At 31.8% G+C, this 16,997-nt stretch overlaps 1 protein-coding gene across 3 annotated transcripts in view; it reads left to right on the forward strand.

Annotated features, from left to right (window-relative positions):
- The first annotated feature begins 580 nt into the window (after positions 1-580).
- Positions 581-16,997, forward strand: part of Atf3 (Activating transcription factor 3) — a 112,259-nt gene continuing 95,842 nt past the window's right edge. Inside the window, exon 1 of one of the 3 annotated variants that reach the window (XM_088258318.1) lies at positions 581-1,519. The gene's annotated coding sequence lies outside the window, so the exon portion shown is untranslated. Of the gene's footprint in view, positions 1,520-5,582; positions 5,602-16,997 lie in introns of those variants that run through there. The other 2 variants (XM_088258317.1, XM_088258316.1) reach the window with 2 other exon arrangements.

Consider the following 16,997-nt stretch of genomic DNA (forward strand, 5'->3'; position numbering starts at 1 on the left):
GAGCGACGTGGCGCCTGGCAGCTACTCAATCCGCACAGCACTCGTGTCATGTGGGATGCCGCTTCCCTTTGTTCAGAGCAGGTCGATGGGTGAATGCTGTTTGGCACAATATTGTGGTCGGGCAATTAATTTTCATCTGTTTTTAATTTGGGTAATTTGAGATTTTCCAATAAAAAAATCATTGAAGTAAGTAAAAAAGTATTAAAAATGAGTTTGTAATGATTTTTGAGTCAATGACATGTAATTTATTAAATAAATAATTAATGTAAAATAGAACAAATATTTTAAAGATTACACTTTTATATAACGTTTTTATATTAAATAAAGGTAAATTAATCATTTACAATCATTGTTTATTTTTTCATAATATTTTTTAATACGAAGCAATATATTTTTTTGAAATTTACTTCTAAAAGTGTTAAAATACTGAAGTGAAAGTTTCCATTATCAATAATCAAATTATTGTTATTAATATTTATCCAGATTTTTTTTGATCTTTCAAAGTTTTGACTAATTACATTTAAATTATAAAATAAATCATGTTTTGTTACAGCATGAATAAAATTATCGAGTGCCGTTTGCGATGGGAGTGAAGAATGTGCCACGTTAATTCCAGCCAATAGCGTCGCGCGGTGACTTCACTTCAGGCCAATCGGGGCGCCGGAAAGTGTGCTCATAGTTATTTCGGTCCCGCGGTGGATGTATTGGCGGGACTGCGCGAGTTCGCAACGCGTTCGGTCTCCATGTGAGTTGGTTAGTTGTTAGTCCATTTTGAATATAGCATGTCGTTGGAGTGTCGGAGGCGTTCTCCTTATTAGCCCGATTATTGTTTATACTGAGCCGTACATTGTAGACTTCGCGTCTTCCGCGCCTCTCGAAGTCAACGCAAGTAGCCGACACTGATCGCGATTGATTAATTGTTATGTACACGTATGAAATGCATATGATTAGTAAATCTACAACCCCTCAAGTGGAACCAGCGGGAAAGGAACACGGCATACTTTCTGCGCGGAGTTGGGCCAACAAGAAAGAACTGTTTATCAAATTAATCGCTTCCATATCAGAGAACGGGCAATTCCATAGACTCGCGGGCACACCTCCCTCCCGTAGCGAAGTGACAGACATTCGCGTCAAACCGATTCACCGACGGATCGATTCCTGTCCCGACGCTTCGATACCCTCCGACCTCGCTTCTTCCAGAACAGGTGGCTTATTTTCCGGCGATCTCTGCTCATTGGCAGCGACATAGCGCCGTTTTTTTTATCTCCCGAGTCTGGGCGAGCTGCCATAAAACGCCGGGACGTTCAACGTAAACAAAACGATCGCAAACATTTCGAACAAACTTTTTTAATTTTTTTTTTAATTCGAACGCCGAAAAAGTGCATGTGATAATTCTAGTGGGTGTTCCGGAAAAGTCGACGGAGGTCGATTTGTGCGTGTATATGTGATATCAGATAATTGTGGACGGAATTCATTAGTGACGCGAGCTCTGGACTAGCTTGCGGTTGATAAATAAAAGGTAAGGAAACAGTCGAATTCGTGATTCCCAGAAAACTACACAGAACACACAATTCATATTTTAATATTAACACATCCTTGTTGAGAGCATAAGCACTTAGCTCGGCTCCCTACATAAGAAAATACATACTTTGACGTAGAGTTTAAAAAACTCCATTTTTTATTTGCCATTTCAAGTAATCTTCTACTAGTAGTCCGTTATTAGTAATCGGAAATCGAAAGATCTGTGTGTTTTACACATAAAAGATTATACGTAAAAAGCATTGAACTTACTTTATTAAATCTATTCTTATATTATAAGACACGATTATCTCAACTTATAAATAATTACAATAACTAAACATAAAAAAAATATTTCCCGGATGAAATGTGTTATATCCATGGTACAGATATTTGCTTCACAACGATTTTCAAAGCAATCGATGAGTTATATGTAAGTTGTCCAAAACCAGCAAAAAGTTGTGTATAATTCACCCCTGTTTCGTTTAGAGGTCACCTGAAAGTTAGGCACTCAAATATTATTATTAATTCCCCACAGATTGGAAGCCACTGGAGTAAACAAAACAATTAATATCTCCTGTCAAATTCGAGGCGTGTTACTTTATTTTATCTTCTTTAATCCAACGTTTTTATCGTTTGTAATGGGACAACAAGTTAATGCTTCTAATCCTCTCTCAGTCAATGTTATCAATTGAAATATCATCTCTTATTAAATCTGAACAAATTACATATTAACAATACCTTAATTTACTAAAGCTTTATTAAGGCTTAAGGTAAATTTGATAAGCGCACAAAAAAGCAAATCTTTATCCAGGCTTGTTCCAAGTACAACCAACTTATGTGCTAAGTAAGAGTATGTACTCTTTAAAATATAAACTTGAGAAAGGCTTAAAAAAATAAGTATTTGTATTCAAAGTTCAAGTCTCAACTACGTAGAAAAACATGTTCATCATAGGATGATGAGAGGCGGTATGGCTATATCTAGTGATTTTTAATGAAAATTATCAAGTTTTTATTGGAACAGCACCAAATAATATTCAATTAGTTAATCAATTGAATTTATATTATCCACTGACACTTCGTGATGGAATTGCATTTTTAATTTATTATTAGATTAAAACCAATATTTTTAGCTTTTCCACTTTTTTATTTGACCAGCGACCGGGTTTCGTCGTTACCGACATCATCAGACTGGTGATGTCGGTAACGACGAAACCCGGTCGCTGGTCAAATAAAAAAAGTGGAAAAGCTAAAAATATTGCTTTTAATCTAATAATAAATTAATCAATTCAATGTTAATTAAACATGTAAAAAACCGCAGAAAACTCATATCGCTCACTCCTTTCAACAACGTCATAAATAAAAAAACTGATTTTTCAGGAGATCGTTTTTAAAGTTAAAGAATAAAATAAAATGTGTTATAAATAAATATCAAGCCACTTATTGAACTTTTTACTGTGCAACAGATCTTTTTACGTAAAACCTGAAGGTTTTTTTTCCATTTGAAAAATATTTAGTGTATTTAAAAAAATAATTAAATAGTACCTTTTCTTCAAAATGCAAAATCTACACTTTTTGCCCTGTAGCGGGTAAATATTAAGTTAAAAATGTGCCGCTTTAGCTGGGATATATTGCATTTTCTGGGCATTCCAAAAACATGCACAACTGAAAAATGTTTATATTTATGTTTGACGTTGTTGAAAGAAGTGAGCGATATGTCTAATTATTTTCATTTGTTTATTGATTTTGCGTTTAATTTGTAGAACTCCATTTTAATTTATGTATTAATTGTTTAATCAAACATAGATTTTATGAGTCGACTTAGTTGTATTTCATTGTTAAAAACACATAAAAATTAATATTGTGACAATTGTTTCGACTAGCTATGGCATTTTCAAACATTCGTTTGCAAGACAGCTCTAAATTTTTTTTATTGAACTCATCAAGAATAATAATAATAATTCAGTTGTATTCTAGATAATAAATGTATAAAATATTAAGGCTTCAAACTATGAACAGTTGTTTCATTAAAAAAACAGCTAGGGATTATCTTTGAACATATAAGTATATTTAATTTCTAAATGATAAAGAATAATATTAGCATAATCCAAGATTTCAGCGTATTGCTTTATTATTGGATTTGTTGAATTTGCATTTATTGGTATTGTAAAATAAAATGCATTTATGATACTAAACTCCTTAAACTGTTGTACATTTTGTATGTGAATATTTTTGGACATTTATTTATTGTTTCATAAATAAGCTTACAAATAAGTGGTGCATATGGTACCTAAAGATGTAATGGCAATTGCCATCAAAGAATGATAAGCCTCGAGCTTCTGGGAGTGGAATATATTTAGTGGGATAGGTACTGATGACGTACTTAGCATGAACTCAGGGTTTCATACTCGTACACGTATAAGTTCGTGCAAGCTTCCACGAAGGTAAACGAGTCCTTTGAGAGTTTTATTAACAGTCTCCATGAAAACTGGATTCTGAACGAGTTGTTTTTCCAAGCTTAATCACATTTTGTCCATTTAACTACTACCAGCATACCATCTAACCCTTATCTGCACCCAATGGTGCATAGGGCACCGCATCGTAATGACGCAGTGTTATCTTGACATTACTTACATGTAGGCTAGGTGATCACTCCTTCGTTTCAGGGACCAGTCCAAGGTAATATTAAATAAATATTAGAGTGTAAAATCACTAATATTTATTTTCACCCCCCCTGCAAATCGAACCCGGGACTACGGTAGCTACACACGCTAACCATTACACCACGGAGGTGGTTCATCATTATAACATCTTAACCCTTTGGACGCGTAAATCGACTAGAGTCCATGGGTTAAACAAATAACAGGAAATAAAAGGAATTTTATAGAATACTTTATTTTTATGAAAAATTTGCATTTTTCAAATCAACTTTTATTTATTGTTAAAAATCCATGTAATACCCATGTCTTTAGAAAAATGACCCTTTAAATTAAAAAATAAACTAAATTGCAATACAAAGGGTTATTTTTTAAATATACAAGAAAAAAATCACTCTCACTAATGCTAGATAATTTACATCTATCATTAAAGTTAGTATTGCATTAAAGAATCATTATAGTCTAGTTTTTATAAATCTTAAAATATAACCCTTCACCCCATAAAATACATTAGAATACATTAAAAACACGTTTCTCACGAATCAACATAATATTTCAATAACTGCAGTGTTTTTTCTTATCCTTTTCTTATTTTTCGGTTAAAATAAAATAAAATCGTAGTAAAAAAGATGAATAGCGAGGTCAACAGTGAATAGCTTTCCAACTTACGTACAACGGGCTGGAAATATGCAATCGTAGCTGTCAAAATATTTACAATTTATGATAAAAACACTGGGTGTAACGAAAAACATGAACGTTAAAAATTATCAAGCCATATCTATTTTTTTTCAAACACGTTAAAACTTTTCATAAATGTTTTCCGCAGATACGTTGTGGCACATTTTATAAACTTTATAAAATTAAATAACTTTGTTATAACCACTTTTTTATTAACACAATTTAACCTACCGGTTTCGACAAGAACCTTGTTGTCATCAGGGTTTATTTTAATTCAAAAACATTAAAATACTCTCACCAAAAAACTTCCACACACTCCGTAAAAATCCTAAATTAATTTAGGATTTTTTACGGAGTGTGTGGGAGTTTTTTGGTGAGAGTATTTTAATGTTTTCAATGTTTTTTAATTAAAATAAACCCTGACGATGATAAGGTTCTTGTCGAAGCTGGTAGGTTAAATTTTATTAGTAAAAAAGTGGTCGTAACAAAGTTATTTAATTTTATAGCGTTAAAACTTATCCAATATCTGCTTTTTATTTCATACTCATTATAAATTATCAAGCAATATCTGTTTTTCTCTTGATTGTAGGCATGTCGTTTTGATTTATTTCCCGTTAGCGTTTTGCCAAAACCATTGTACACATTGTTTTGCAGGCAGTATTGTCATTATAAATCCGCGTTGGATTCAAGGAACTGGCTTCGAGTCCCGTGCAAGGAAACACTGCTTACAAAACCGCTTTTAATAGAGGTACTTATATCTTCTACTTCAGATACTTAATACCTTATACTAATACGTATTTATTGAGAGCCTAAAAGGTGTGTTCATTTCAGGGCATTTATTTTACTGTGAAAAAATATACATATATTTTGTAAACTGTAACAGGCGTCTCAAGTGAACTGAAGCATTTATCTTTTTTATACAAAGGAATTTGGAAGTCTGAGCATCCGTGGACTTACGACCTGATATTCGACTGGGTTAAGTGATCACTTATTACACTTAAGTAATGTTCACCATTCTGCCCTTTATTAGACATCCATATTTAACTATTTTTTTATACATGTGTAAATGCACTGTTGTTAGATTACTTTCTATATAATTTTGATAGATTTGAATTTTGTTAATATATGGTATGTTTATATATATCATCCGTAGGGTAAAAAATCCAATATGTGGTAGTGTTAATAAAAAAATAGACCGTACTTATAAAATAACTGATGACATGAGTACTTAAAAAAAAACACTTTCATTGAGGCATCCCGATATATTTATCAATTTATTCAAACTTGATGTACAGAAAAGAAATAAGTACATTGGCGGGCTTATTGCTTAAAAGCAATATCTTCCTATCAACCAAAAACAGAGTAGTGATATTGGTCAAAACATTTGATACCATATTATAGCTGTTTGCAATCAGAGGGTAGATTGTAATTGGACATTTGAAAAAACGTGAATTAAAAATTGATGATCATATATCCGTGCTTGTAACCCAAAGCACTCACCATGAAGGGAATAGCTAAATTAGAAGATTTAGATTATAAGCTAAGAAATGATAAAGACGTTTGTATGAAATGACAGCACGGCTGTCCAAACTTAAAACACAGTAAGGGACTTTTTTTGTAGTACCAAGTAGAATCTACTTTGTCAAAAAATGTAAAAAAAACGTACTACAAAAAAAGTCCCTTACTATGTTTTGAGATTGGACAGCCGAGCAGGCGTTGTTTGAAAATTAATTTTAAAGACGATTTTTTCCAGTCCATCCATTGCCATATTCTCCGCGTCGGAGGGTAAAATTAACAATTTCTTACATTCCACGAAGCTTTATTTTATGAAATTAATGATATCTCGCGTTGCGTTTTGGCTAAGCTGTGCAATTTGTGGTCTTGGCTGAAAATCTCGCGTCGAGTTTTGGCTCAGCCGGTATGCAATTTGTGATCTTGGCTGTTTGATAGCCTCGTTTGAAAGTTTTACGTGAATAGGGTCACAGGGCACCAAGATCCGGGAGAGCTCTCGTTACATCTGACAGCCTTCTACGAGCGCCTGCAGTACGTACCTATATGCAACTATAGCGCCACGAGCGGTAAGGCACGTACTCGCGAGTGTGATTGAAATATTTAATCGCATATCTATACGGCAAACTGAATTTTGCAACCGTTCTGAAAAACCTATCTGAATTATTATTTTTGTGTGATACCATACATTGAATTTTTATACTATTACTTGTATATGTAATTGGGTATTACTTTCAGTATAGTGCCTATAATATAGAAATAACACCGCACCTGTCACTCACTCCTTTCATCAACGTCATATATAAAAAAATATTTTTCAGGATATCGTTTGTAAATTTTAAAAATATAATACAGTGTAGGTATTAGAAATAAATATCAAGCCACTTATTAAACTCTTTACTGTGCAACAGATCTTTTTGGGTAAAACCTGAATGTTTTTTCTCCATTTGAAAAATATTTAGTCCTACCTATATTAAAAAAAAATTATTACCTTTTTATTCAAAATGCAAAAACAAAACTTTTTGCCCTGTAGCAGGTAAATATTAAGTTAAAATTATACCACTTTTGCTTGGATATAGTACATTTCTGGGCATTCCGAAAACATGCACAACTGAAAATTGACGATTTTTGATATATGACGTTGTTGAAAGGAGTGAGCGCTGTGTGAAATATCATTAACTTTGTTTTAAAATCATTGTTAATATTTTATTAAAACTTAATTATAATGTCTACCGGTTTCGAAGCTAACCACTTCTTGATCAAGACTGAATAATACTCAGTCTTGTATTGATCAGACTTGATAAAGAAGCGGTTAGCTTCGAAACCGGTAGATATTATAATTAAGTTAAAATTAAATACTTATGGTGATTTTAAAACTAAGTAACGTTTTAATTATAAATTGTAAAATCACAAAGTTAATGCTTGAATTATAAATTATATGAAATATTATTCTTAACATTTTTGGCATCTCAACATAGATAAAGCTGAGAAATCTGGGTATTTACAGGGCTTACGACCGTCAAAGGCTTGGTTAAGTGATCATTCCACACACGTGTAACATTTACCAATTCTACGAATGATTGACAACCACACTACTTAATTTTAGGTACTTTTAGATATATTTATTAAATTCGTGACAAAGTACACGCTAGTTCATAACAGCCATCTATCTTGGAATAGGGAAAGCCTTTTTTAAGCAAAGAATCTTTCTGTGTGTACGCAAGGTCCGAATCTTGGATTCAATTAACATACTCGAGCCCCGCCTGAAAACAATTTTTTTTTGTATTTTGTCTTCTTCGTCAATGTTGAGATGTCAAAAATGTTTTAAAAATACTCTTAAGCGGAGATAATACAGATTTGTGAACAAGTATTTGTACACACTCAAAATGCTGGAAATAGCAATATATCTTCTTTATGCTTGTTGTTAATTGAAAATATTTTCATATGTAATCTTTAATTAAAAATGATTTGATGGTGAAATTGAATTGCTGTTAGTATATTAAACTTGAAGCGGATGTTAAATATTACAATTATTTACATTAAAAAACACACAGGTACAATGTATGTGTTAAATTACCTATTTAAATACGAAATGCATGTTAATTTATGTCGGTAAATTATATATCACTAACAGCCTACGATTATAATATTCCTAAATATTTAATAAGCAAGACATCCTTGAAAAAGATAATATATTATGGAAAATGATCATATTATATGTAATCACTTACAATAAAATCCTATACAAGGCGTAACATCTGTTATAAAGTAAAGAAAAGTACACATGTTGGAAAAAAAAACAACATATTATTAAAATTTGAGTGACGAAAATTAAAAGAAAACACTGCGAACAAAATGGTTTAATTTGATTGAAAAAAACATACAATCGAACCCCGGAAATCTCTAATCCCGAGAAATATTAACGAGATTTAAAAAAATGTAGGAAAACTTTTGAAAAACACGCAGAGACTGAAGTATACATTTATTTTTACATTAAATTATTATAAAATTAAATATAATCTAATTTTGCTTTAAAATGATTGAAAAGTTAATAATGTATACAGTATTAAACCCAGATTATTAAAATCTACTTTAGTCTACTAAGTTGTATTTTATTGTTAAAAAAACACATGTTTTTTTCACCAATAAAATACAACTTAGTAGACTCGAAAAATCCACCTTGCTGTAATGTAAGTAACGATCAAGATAACACTGCGTCAAAACGATGCAGTGCCCTTTACACCATTGGTTGCGTATAAGGTATGACAATGACAATTTTGATGCTTTTATTCGTGAATTATAGTAATTTGAAAATATTATAATTCACGAAATAATCTCAAGGACCTCAGGCAATATGCCGAGAAAATATTGATAAAAAAATATAAAATTAAAAATACGTGTTGGCAATGCTGTGATCTACAACTAAGCTGTTATCAAGTAGCCATGACATTTACGGATTTATTTTCCATAAAAAATGACACTGTTATTATTTTTGTAATGTGTACATTTAGCTTCAAGTGTGGGCTAAGTTTACTAGAAAATAATCTAAAAGCATCAGTATTGTTATTTAATATTACTACTGTGTTTAAACCGATATTAAACATAACATATGTATAGTTGTAATAGAAATTTACATTGTTTACTATGGTTCCGTTTAATATTATACTTTCTTTGTCGTGTCGGCATTAACTTTGTTTATTATTTAATGAAAGTATTGCGAAATTTGAGCTTCAAATTAACAGTGCTAGTTTAGGGAAAGCTTTGCTCCCATCGACAATGAAACCAAAATTTGGTGGTGCTTTTGACTGAGCTAGTAAAATTTATTAATTGTTTATTTTTTCAATTAAATTTTCATAAAATTTCTTGGTCATCGATAAAATTATGGCAACAATTTTTTTTATCTATCCGAAGGTATGAACATTTGATGATTATTAATTATGTACCTAATAAGTCTTGGAAAAAAAATAACCTGGAGAACAACAAAGAAACAAGCATCTTACGTTTATTTTTTGACTCGAAAATCTAAAAAACCAAATCCGAAAACTAAAAACTTTTTTTTAAAAACTCTTGCTCTGTAAAATATTAATAATTATAATCGAAATTTCTGGCATAACCGGATGAGAAAAATATTATTATTATACAATCATTTTACGCGCATGCAAATATAATATAAACACTTTACTGTGGTCAAGTATCTTATATTTTTATATAAATATTTATTGAAGTTACACATAAAAATAATAATTAAAATTCAAGTTGTATGGGGGGTCCAATATGCAGCAGGAAACGCGTATCCATCGCGCAAGTTTAGCAGTGTACCTACCTCCATAAATACACATGTAAACGAGAAAAACATTAAAAATGCATATAATTTATGGATTAATAAACAAAACGACTTTTTTAAACAATAAATATACATAAAATGTCATTACTTCTCATAATTTTAAATGTCAATTTCAGTTCCATTGCTTTCCCATGGTCTTAATGAATTTTATACATAGCTCTTCTTTTTCTTTGTCTTTGTAGACTGTTGGAGTCAGCTCTCCTCGTCCTCAGGTTGTTGGTCTTTCTGTCATGGGCAACGTCACCCACGCCACGCCATCGATTCACGTTTTCTTTCTGCAGCATCGAAGAGTTCTTTGGTCTTCCTCTTGATTTTATTCTAGGAAGATCCACGGTGATTGCCTGGTTCACAATATGATCTTATACAAAGCGTAGGATAATAGTTATAATAATAATGTATGTAGTTCCATAACAGTGTCGTTTAACTCGGATCTGAGATTCAGGATTTGATTCTCTACTTTGCATCAATTTATTCCTATTTTAAAGCATAGTAAGTCAGTTTGGCGGTTTTTCAAATTATATAGTAAAAAAATATTGTTTCATTAATTGATTCGGCAGCATGTGGTTAAATCTATCCATTTTTAATTAATGCATTACTTAGTACATACCACTTTTTCTTAAAATCTACTGTTAAAATGATTGTGTTTAAGGAAGCTATTTGTCAATTTAACAAGTAGTTATTTTTTTGATAAATCAACGAGTTATTCAATTTATTTCTTTTAAACTATAAATATCGTCACCGAAGGATAAAACTTGCGTGTGGTCCTATATAAATCATAAAGATGTGAAGACTAAAATCTTATAAAGATCTCGGAAATAAGTCGTAATTTATGTAAAAAAAAAGAAAAATGATAAGCAACTTTATATCTTCGTCCAAAAGCAACCGAATATCCTAATTTATTTTAAATTATGGTTCTTGAGTTTAATATGTATATTGATAATAACTACAAAGAGACTCCCGAGTCAGTGAATGAAATTTTAATTTGAATTTGTAATTGATGATATTGAAAATACAACAATTTTATTGAGAATATAACAATTCAATTCTTTCTTCAAATCAACTCTACATGTCAAAATCGGAAAAAAATGGACATAAAAATCAATTAAATAACCAAATATATTTAGTTGGGAATGCAAAACTATGAGAAAATCACATGTCTGAAAATTTGGGAAAATCATGAAGTAAGTACTAGTGATTTACTGGTTAATTTAAAGCAATTGTAAGTGAATATTAAACAATATTTAATAGTTTTAGTTCAAATCGACTTCACCATTCAAAAACTGAAATTGATATTTTCAAGTAATGGATTAATTCGTTACTGTAGGACATTTCGTGCTAAAAATTTAAAAAAATATCTGTTTTGAAAAATCCCACTGAAATAAATTCATTTGAATGTTCTCGATACTGTTATACGGATGTCATTTCTAAGAACAGCTTAAACCCTCACGTACTTGTATTATACATGTATTATAAAGCGAGTAATAATTTACCAAAATACCTGGTAGTTAGAAATTTATTTACCGGTAATTCGTTGATTTGATTAACCATATTTACCGGTAAACCGGTTAGTCGAAAACGGATAACGCATGCCCTAGTTTCCATGGTTTATGATGTACCTACGTGTACGAGAGACATGTAAAATATGTGAGCAAAAATAGAAGATTCTGATGTTTATTATTCATAAATAAAGCTGTAAGTAATTACGCGTAGGGATGTGTAATTATTGTAAATGTTCTATAATTAAATAGAAGATAGTTTATAATAATAATATATGTGTAGTACGTGAGTGATCAGTTTAAGTGCTATAAGTAATATCGCACCTTGACTCTAATTGGATTCCAAGAAGCGACTGCAACTTAGTACGAACATTTTGCTATTGAAATATATTTTTATATTCAACGCGTGTCGGGGCGTATGTGTTTTCTTACAACTTATTACAAATATACAAAATGTGAACTACGTATATAGGTAACCATGGAAAAAATCTTTTTGAAAAACAATAGTTTTCATGTTTAGAGGTCTTTTTCATTCTTTGGTAAATCTTCTTTAACCTTTAGGGATTGCGGTAGTATTTAATTTAACGAGAAAAAAGGGTTTCAATATATCGTAGGATGTATGTATGTAGTAATTTGGAAAAAAAACACATAATTCTCCAGCCATTGATTAAGAAGTGGCATACCCAGATTTTAGCGTTAACTGCAGAACGGAAATAATTGAGGTATATATCATAATTTGTCTGCAGTATTGAAAGATGTGAGCATCGTCAGACATCTAACCTTTTTTTCTACATTTGCGGCTAACCAAATTATGAAATTGCGAAATACAGAATATGTTTTCACAACATTTTGAGTGTGTCCGAATACTTGTTCACTAATCTGGGTTTTCTCCACATAGGAGTTATTTAAAAAAAAGACATCTCAACAAAGATAAAGAAGATTATGGTATTTACTGTATTTATAGTATTTACAGGACTTACGACCTGTCATAGGCTAGTTAAGTGATCACTTTCACACGTGCAACATTATTGTTAACCCATGATTGACAACCGCACTAGTATTTTTTTGGAACTCCTACATATATCATTAATCTAATGAAAAGTATATACGACTTCACAAGAGAGCCATCTTTGTTGGATTGAGAAAGCTTTTAAAGCGTTAGCCCTGTAAATACCCAAACTTTCATATTCTTCTTCATCTATTTTGAGATGAAAAAAAATACTTAAGCTTATTTTTTGTACTGCTGGATGGACCTTTCGATGAGAAATCCAATGGTTAAAATAACTCAAAACCGTTTAATTTTGAATTACCCAGTTTTAGTATTGAGTCCATGATATGAAACTATTCTCTATCTTCGTTAATGTTACAACAATAATTATCGTTGTATATTAACGAATACAATTATAATTAGAGTAGGCATGATAAGTGCGTATATAGGTATGAACTATCGTTTCACAAACACAAATTAAAATTACAATTTTAGCACCTACAAATTCGGAACGAATTTTCAATTAAAATCTAAATTAGAGTTGAGTATTCATATTGTGAGTTATTTCAAAATTGATTATCTTCTTCACACTAGTTTACATACATTCGTGACTTCCAATTCTTTCTTCTTCTTCTCCGTCTTAATCCTCATTGCTGAGGGTTGTGACCCTTGCAGAAGCAATGACTCTTCTCCAGTTATCCCTTGACTGCGCTGCACGTAGCGCTCCAACCACTGAGGTGCCTGCTGCTGCCTTAATTTGATCGGTCCATCGTGTGGGGGATCTTCCTCTCCCTCTCTTTCCCTCCAGGCTACCGATCACAACTAGTCGTTCCAGGCTATCCTCGTTGCCACGCGCAACGTGTCCAAAGAACTGGAGAATCCGTCGGGTACAGATATTGGCCAGAGACAATAGACTTCCAATAAACATAATAATATACATCAAACTGTTTTTATTTGAATAATAAAATATCATGCAATCGAAATAATTTTATAATAATTAAATGAGTTAAAAACGAGTAACTTTATCATTTCCTAATAAAAAAAACCGTTTGTATTTCTTATAAAATAATTTTGATGTTGATGAATCCAGTGGGGGCGTCAAATAAATATAAGTGACTTTTTCACGCCTCCGTGGTGTAATGGTCAGCGTGTTAAGCTACCATGCTGGAGGTCCCGGGTTCAATTCACAGGGGGGTTGAAAATAAATATTAGTAATTTTATACTGTAATATTTATTTAATATTAGCCTGGACTGGTTCAAGTAATGGTCAAGATAACACTGTGTCAATTCGATGCAGTGCCCTATGCACCATTGGGTGCGGATAACGGTTTTAAGTAATAAGATTTTTTCACTCTCAATTTTATTAAAAAAATCCCGTTGACCTGAAACGGAGGGCTGATCACCTTTCCTTTGATGACACTGCGTTTATATAAAGCAGTGCCCTATGCACCCCAATGGTGCATAGGGCACTGTTTTATATAAACGCAGTGTCATCTTGATCGTTTACACATGAAGGAAAGGTGATCAGCCCCCCGCTTCAGGACCAGTCCAGGGTAACATTGAATAAATATTACAGTGAAAAAATCACTTATATTTATTTGACCCCCCTGGGAATCGAACCCGGGACCTCCAGAACGGTAGCCGAGCGTGCTGACCATTACACTACAGAGGCGGACGTAGTACTTACATGAAATCTCATCACTTATAACCCTTATCCGCACCCAATGGAGCATAGGGCACTGCATCAAATTGACGCAGTGTTATCTTGATCATTACTTACATGAAGGCATGGTGCGTGCTTACTCTTGCGCTTCAGGCTTGTAGTACTTACATGCTTAAATTTTTAAGCAAACTTTTTTTTAAACTTTTATCTGTGTATTAATAATTTTTAATATTTTACTATCGGATGAATTATTTATTTAAAACACCTCTAATTTTTTATGTATTTTGGTATCAATTCCTTTGTACTTTCTCTCACAATTTATTGATGTAATATTTTCATTGTGAAGACGATGTAATACAAACTTGGTCCAAGACTATAAAACGAAAATAAATATTGATGTCTTTCTTCTTCCTTTTAACCCTTATCTGAACCTAATGGTGTATAGGCCACTGCATCGTATAGAAATAGTGTCATTTTGTCCGTTAAATACATGAAGGAAAAGTGATAAGCCCTGCGCTTCAGGTACGACCAGTAATGAGTAGTAATATAAAATAAATCTCAGATTTAAAAATAACTTTATTTTTATTTTGAACCTCCCTGGGAATCGAATCCGGGATATCCGGCATGGTAGCTAAACGTTCTGATAGCTACACTACGGAGGCATATTGGAGGATGTGTTTTGGTTAAATATTAAGTATCCATAGAGTATATTCTACCGATACTCAAAAAAATAATTAGAACATATTCTCTGATATGCTGCCCTAGTGGTCAGTTCGTTTGGCTACCATGCTGGACGTCCTGGATTCGAATCTCAGGGAGGTTCAAAATAAATAAAAGTAGTTTTTTGATTCTCATTTTTATAATTACCCTTTACTTGTACCTGAAGCGCAAGGCTTATCAACTTTCCTTATTCTTTAGCTTATGCTTTATTAGATTCCTAAATAAGTGCAAACTTGCTAATACTATGTTGTTTCTCATATCAATAGGTAAAATATGATAAATAACTGAAGGCAATTACGTTTCGTATAAACTTGAATTGTATGCAACGAAGTTTATGAAGAAAAACCTCTAATGGGTATATTTTCCGCTCGTAAATTATATAATTGCAAAAGTGCACATATATAGGCGTAAATTGTGTATTGTGTTTTGTACAGAATGTGGAAAACCGTGAGTTGTTTAACATTAAGCGTTGGTAAAGTGACTGCGTTAAATATGAGTCAGTTCATAAATCAAAGGCATAAAAATCACGCATGGTCACCTTCGTGGGAATATGCATTTATTTTATATTATTCCGTGTTAAAATCTCGTACTAATCTCACGTCTAAAACAGGAAAAAATATTAAACAAATATGCGAATTTGCGAATGGTTTTTTATTATTTTTTTTAGAAGCAAAGTATTATATTGCTTGTGAAGTGACTAACTTCGTCTGGGTTTTCTTGCAGTAAGGAACAAAAATTTAATGGTTTAACCATCAAAACGGAAAAAAACGAATTGCAAAAAATACACTTTCTTGATACTAGATTTATGTTTTGTACTGATATTTTTTCAAAAACTCAATGGTATAACCATCAAAAGGATTAACCAATTACAAAAAACGCATTCAGCCATGTCAAATTTGATTACATAAACAATTAGCAAATGTTATAATTTTTAAATAAATTTTGTAAAATGTTCCCTCGGCACGGGAAATTCCAACACCCATCTGAAATATCCGTGAAGGCGCATTTATGTAATTTGTTATTTGTAATTTCATTAATGGATTTGGCAGTCACATTGTGGTTAAATCTATCCATTTTTAACTTTAGTTTTACTTGGCAAATAGTAGCATTTACCTAGTAAAATTTGAATTATAAAATATTATTTGTAATTGTGTATGTAATACAAGTACTTAATATTAAAAAATAAGTTTATTAGCTTTTGGAAAATTTGTTAATTTTACATATTTGATAAAAAATACTATGTAGACTCATGCGGTAAAATTGAATTATTTATCTCTTAAACTGAACGCGGTAACAATTGCAAATTGATATTTGAAAAAAAAAATCAAGTCAAACATAGTACAGGAAGAATTTTATATTCTTCTTCATTTTCGTTGAGATGATAAAAAATAATACGAAAAATTACTCTTATAATTGGAGATAATCCAGATTTGTGAACACGTATTTGGACAAAATGTTGTAGTATAGAAAGAGTTTGATTGATGTGTTTCTGTACAGGACTTTATAAGTCCAATAATGCTATGCTGATATCCAAATTCCAACATAAATAGGCACCCTAAGAAGAAAAAAAAATAACCGTTGCACATTTAATTCAAAACAACAAGTACATGTTTTTATCAGCTAAGGCAAATTAAAAGCATTCGCAAGAATCTGCCAGTTGATGCTGCCCGTCAATTAATAAATGCGTTTGTAATATCGAGAGTAGATTATTGTAACGGTATATACACGGGTCTACCAAACAATAAAATGACTCGACTGCAATCAGTGTTAAACGCAGCAGCGAGACTAATTTTTGGAATTTCTAAATTCAGTCACATCACCCCACTACTTCACAAACTCCACTGGTTACGCTTTCCCGAAAGGGTTGAGTATAAACTCTGCCTACTCATGTATAAATTAATACACAATGTGGCTCCAGAGTATC

Source organism: Brachycentrus maculatus, unplaced genomic scaffold (genome assembly GCF_059751285.1).
Source record: "Brachycentrus maculatus isolate JH-2025_06_01 unplaced genomic scaffold, ASM5975128v1 h1tg000092l, whole genome shotgun sequence".
NCBI lineage: Eukaryota > Metazoa > Arthropoda > Insecta > Trichoptera > Brachycentridae > Brachycentrus > Brachycentrus maculatus.